This window comes from Pristiophorus japonicus, chromosome 3 (assembly GCF_044704955.1).
Source record: "Pristiophorus japonicus isolate sPriJap1 chromosome 3, sPriJap1.hap1, whole genome shotgun sequence".
NCBI lineage: Eukaryota > Metazoa > Chordata > Chondrichthyes > Pristiophoridae > Pristiophorus > Pristiophorus japonicus.
The window spans coordinates 260,702,178-260,708,079 of record NC_091979.1 but is presented as its reverse complement, the minus strand read 5'-3'; the positions used below and the strand labels follow the sequence as shown (position 1 = coordinate 260,708,079).

At 47.6% G+C, this 5,902-nt stretch overlaps 1 pseudogene; it reads right to left on the bottom strand.

Moving 5' to 3' along the window:
- Nucleotides 1-5,211: 5,211 nt before the first annotated feature.
- Nucleotides 5,212-5,387, bottom strand: LOC139260476 (U2 spliceosomal RNA; annotated as a pseudogene).
- Nucleotides 5,388-5,902: the final 515 nt, after the last annotated feature.

Below are 5,902 nucleotides of genomic sequence, written 5' to 3'. Positions count from 1 at the left end.
CTTTTGTAAGTTCAGAACAACCTTACCTAGAGTTAAGCTCAGTGCAGGCACAGCCGGAGAGCGGGGGGGAATTAAACACAAAAAGGACTGAAGCATTAAACACATCACTTAAAATGGCCTAAAACCTCTTTTAATGATATCTTGCCTTATATCTGCTGAATGAGGATAGTTGGTTCTCTTTTTATAATTAAACAAGTGTAGGCTCCCGGCTGAGGCAGGCACATCAACACCTAATTATGGCTAATTTGATCCTTTGGAAATCATCATACCCCATTAGTCCAACCTATTACTTGAATGACTCACCTCATTTGTAAAACTAACTGTTTGGCATTGTGCCTCGATCAGGGACTGACTGTTAGTGTAACGTGTTGTAAGCCACCCTAACCCACCATTGTCTCCCACACCCCCAGCAGCACTCTTCCCCCAACCACCCCGCACCTCCCAACCCTTCGCTCCGTGTGTCCCTCCTCACTCCTGCACTCCCAACAGCACACTTCCCCTCCCCGCCCCACCCCCCAGCCCCCAACCCAACCCCTCGCAGCCAGCAGCAGGACCGATCTGTGTGTCTCAGATACTGTAGGGCAATTAGTCGCTGGCTTCCTCAGTCCATGGACACCCATCCCACTGCAGCAGGAGAGATCTCCGAGCCACGACACGCCACACCAGCACGCCCCTCGGTCATGACTAGGTGCGGGAGGCAGGCATGACTGAAGGGGTGAGGGATGTTTATCTTTTGCATGTGTTCCTAAATGTTGTGTTTGGTATGTTATTGGACCAGGAATCAGTTGTAATGTTAAGTAATAAACTTTATTGAAATGTTTACAATGTACTTTACTTTAGTGCAATAATAATAAAACCATTCTTGTCATGATTCTGTTTCAATGTACAATATATTTCATTGAAATCTTTACAATGTACTTTACTGCAATAAAATCACTGTTGTATCAATTTTGATTTGACTCTTTCCGATCACTTAACAACCCCAAACATTTATATAGTTCTAAAGTTAGAAAACGTAGTAAACAATTTCAATTTGTGAACAAAATTACTGAACAACCTTAAGATAACCTTTAATGCAGTAAATGTAAACAACTTATTAAGATCACTTAAAAACTCACTTATATACTTGTACAGTTACAAAACTTAGTACACAATTTCAATTTGAAAACATTTTCAACAGTGGCATCAAATCTACTACATCAACACCAGCAGCAAAGAAAGGCTGCACCCAGCTCTCATCCACATCTCGGTGCATGTGCACTGCCTCATGGTGGGGGGGGAGGGGCGGGGGGGTGGTGAGGGGAAGAGAAGGGGGGATAGGGGAAGAGAGGGGGGATAGGGGAAGAGAGAGGGTGGGGAGGTGAAGAGAGGGGGGGGTCCCAGCTTGGATCTCTACAGAGGCTGATACTGGGATTGCAGTGGGAGGGGCATTTGATTGGCCAGGAAGTGTGCGCTTATTGCAGCAGCTAACTTTTCGATGGCCTCTGCCAGCATTTGCACTGGCCGTGCAATTCCTGCACTCAGTTCACGTGGCATATCTGCTATTTGTCCACACAGCGCTGTCAACTCATCATCAACCCCTCTGATGGTGCTCTCCAGTGAACAGGTAAGGTCATTGCCCTCCACACCCAATGCAATAATGTCAAGCGCATTTGTTGAACGCTGCATCTCAGGAGAGCCTACTCGGGTTCTCCTTCCTCTCGCCCCGGCTCTGCCTCGTGGCACCATTGCAGTGCGAGCCGCAGGATGGGACGGTGGGGTGATCCACACTGCATTCCACCACCGCCACTGGGACCCGCTTCTTTTGACATTGGGGCCCTGGGTGTTCCATACTGCATTCCACCACCGCCACCACTGGGACCCGCTTCTTCTGACACTGGGACCCTGGGTGTTCCACACTGCGTTCTACCTCCACCACCGTGACCCTGTACCTCTGAGAATGGGGCCCTGGGTGTTCCAAGCTGCATTCCATCACCACCACTGGGATCCTCTATCTCTGATAGTGGGGAACTGGGTGTTCCAAGCTGCATTCCATCACCACCACCACTGTGACTCTCAACCTCAAAGGATGTGAAACCATGGAACATCTCAGCAGAACTTGCATCACTAAGCGCGGATGGGTACGCGAGGAGACGATGACATGCCGCATCAGAACTTAAAGACCCACGGAAGGATGGGGGGTGGATGAAGGAGTGGAATGTTGGAGGAGAATTCATGGTATTCTCTGGGATAGTGAGGCCCTGCACTATGGACTGATCCATATTACGATCGACATTCTTCCCTGAACACATATCCATTCCCCCCTCCTCCCCGTCACCACCTTGGTCTTGATCGTATGCATCTGACTCTTCCTCTGAATCTTCTGGATTGACATCATGTTCTGCAAAATTTAACCGAACAGTCAAATGGTTAGCAGCACAGGAGTGGCCAAGATGTGTGACATTGATAGTCTCGCACATAGCAGGCGAGGCAGCAGGATGATTTGAAGGGTCACGGTGCATTTTCAGGACTTACCCTCTCCCAAGCGTGTGGGCCCACCTTGTGCATCACTGATTGCCTTTCTCCAGGCACGACTCATCATGGCAGCGACCCTCTGTTCCAAGGTGTCAGTGGGTGCAGATTTTGCGGACCTCCTCCTGTTCGTGTTCTTTCCCTTTTGTTGTGAGCCAATTTCTTCTGCAATGATGAAAATATAACTTTTAAGAAAGGGTGCCTTTCTGCCGGGTGGGGAATATACAGCTGGTCACATTTACAATTGCAATTCCATTGAGAAAATGAAGATATTACTTACACTAATGACTTGACCAAGGACCTGCCATTTCTTTTTACACTGGGCTCCAGATCTCCTGGTATTCACCACTGCGCAGTATTCGTCTGCAACTAGGTCCCAGCGTTTCTTGATTTCTTTGGGTGCCACCTTTGTGCGGCCTCTGTTGCTGGTGTCCAGCTCCTGCCATCTACCCTCAATGACATTAACTAGTGTCTCGACTTCATCATGCAAGAAGTCCTTCGTTCTCGCTGAACGTTCTTGCATTGCTGTACAGATACTGGATTTCCACTCAGTGATTTTTTAAAACACAGTCCTTTCCTTGCATGCATGTGTGCAGCACCCCTTTGCACTCCAAGAATCACTTAAGACTTTTCACTCCTTCCCTTCCTGCACCCAAAAATCACACAGCTCGCTATAACAGAGTACCACGTTTTCCCTTTGAATGTCCTTGCTTGCACCTATGCGGCACCTTTGCACAAGAATCAACAAAATAATGTTCAATCCTTTTCCTACCTGCAACCAAAAATCCCAGCTAGCTTTAAATGCTTGCCACGTTCTCCCTTTAAATGGCCGATTGCCAAGGTCGAGGTCCCATTGTGCATGCGCGCATGTTGCAACGCGCACGCGCTAGGAAGCCGGCTGTCAAAGACACGCAAGGGCTTAGCCCCGCCCCCCTGCAGACTGCGATAGGCTTGCTCCGCCCCAGGGAGACTACGCTGCGCCACGCCACACCACGCTCCAGGAGGACCGGAGAATTGCTGAAGCCCAGGCAGGTCACGGAAGTCTCAGAGGTGTGCCGTTTTCACCAGAACCGGAATTTGGGCCCCTTATCCCCCGAATGTGCCTCATGTAGTTTCATACTGTAGAGTAAGGACTTTACAGAACCTCCTGCCAAATATGGTGGGAGTCGATGTTATCGTCGCGCCCAGTCTGGTTAGCGCCCTGTTATCGCCCCCCTGGAGGGGATAACGGGGGGGTGCTAAGGAGGCCAATTTCTAGGCCATTGAAACAATGCAGTTATCAGCCCTTTCTGCCTTTCATTAAAAAAATGTACATTTAAAAGAAGACCCAATTGTGAATATTCGTCTCTTAAAGCTGAATTTCCTTCCTAACCTCCAAAAATGGTAAAAGTGCTTCAGCACTAACAAATAGCTCAGCAAGCAAGGGAAGGGGCACCCAGGGTCTCGCATGTAGCACTCCAGCTTTATGCAGGGGTTCAACACCTCTACCCACAGGGGCCAGGAGGCCCTCCAGAAACCGAGGCTGTCACTGCCAGCAGTGTCGCCCCCCACTTGGCTCCAGTGCCCAACGAAGCTTAATGGCCTCATGCCACTGGTCAAGGTCAATGAATGCATCTTTAAAAGCTGTCTCCTACCAACTGCATCACTAGCCTCACACACTGCTCAATGCACGGCCCCCAATCACCCACCTACCAACAATCTGCACCAGTCACAGGCCTCATCTCCGATTCCTAGCCTCCCCTCACCCTTTGTAGACAGTGCAGGCCTTTCTTGACAGGGAAATGGCTGAGCCCTTGGCCAATGGCAGGGCTGATAGGATACAAGATTCTGGTATCCTCATACATTATCCTCCTTCTCACATGCACCTCATGCTTTATTGCACTCTCGTCACCACAACTCCATCCTTGTACTATCCTCATTTCATACACTGAAGAAATGCAGCCTGCCCAGCCAATGGGTGACCAAGAAGAGGGAGAGGAGAGTGAAGAAGAACAAGAAGATGAAAATTGAGGAGCCAACAGCTCCTCAAGGTCGACCAGCAAGGCCATTTGCAGTGTCCCCCAGTGAAAATCAGCAGCCTTCTAGCAGCCATGCTGCAGCCACTGGGGTAGCACTGCCTGACATCAGTAGGATAGGCAAAGGCACACACAAGACAGGCACGAAGGAAATGCATAAGGGTTATTAGTTGATTTCTTGATGTCATATTGGGTGGAAAGATATATAATGTTGGACTGGAAAGTTTGCTTTGTGGTGGCTTTTATTTCAGCATCGTGGCCAAAAGGACACTAAGGTGTGGGATAAATGTGGAAAAGGGAATTGGGGCTGCAATCACTGATACCGCAGGCAGATGATTCTATTCCGGATATCTCGGCCAGAAAGGGGCTGCCTGGGTTGCATCCTTCCTTCTGAGTCCTCCTCTTCTGAGTCCTCCTCTTCTGTGTCCTCCTCTTCTGTGTCCTCCTCTTCTGTGTCCTCCTCTTCTGAGTCCTCCTGTTCTGAGTCCTCCTCTTCTGAGTCCTCCTCTTCCGAGCCTTCCTCATTTCAAGCATGGAGTGAACAGAACTGAAATTGAAGTTCGCACAATCTGAAATACCCTCCGTCTAATTTTTTTTTTAATGTCCAATTTCTTTCCAGATCAACTCTAATGCCAAAGATCACTTTGCGCCAATATATTTGATCTTAGGCCAAAAGGACGAGAGGTGAAGTTGCACCGTTCCTGGAAATATTGCAATACCAGATCGGTGCATGGAGTGGACGGGGCATGCCCCTGTTCCAGCTCCCTGTCCAAAAAACAATTTAATATCAGGTCCCCATAGGGGATATTAAACTGATAAGAACAGATACTACACTTGATCTTAGCCAAAAGACCGAAATACCCTCCGTCTAATTCACTTAGCCAATCTCAGCAAAGCAATGGTCATGTATAACTGACATAGCGGGAAGCTGGGAGGCAACCTACGTTTCCAGTTACTCCACTTCATACAAACGTCAAAAGGCAGCAAATCCTTCAAAGGAAACGTAATGTCCCAATTTCAGTTTCTCTTGTCACAAATCAATGAAAATCAAATGAATATTTTTTTCCAGAGTAAATTGATTCCCCTTCAACATCACAAGGTCTTCATGTGGCTGCTCAAATCGGCTTTGCATAAATTTAAATAGCCTCTAATGTAACACTGTATATCTGTTAGAACATCCTTTGTTTAACAAGGATGGGCTTGTTTAAAAACTGCAGGAAACATCTGGCAAATATTTAGCTGAGCATAATAGTTTCTAATTCGGATTAAGAATGTACATCAGTTTAAGCAAAAGCAGGTTTCCTTTCTCCTAAAACATTATCATTTACTTACAACAAAATATAATAGGCATAACAAATTCAAGTCAATTTAAAGTC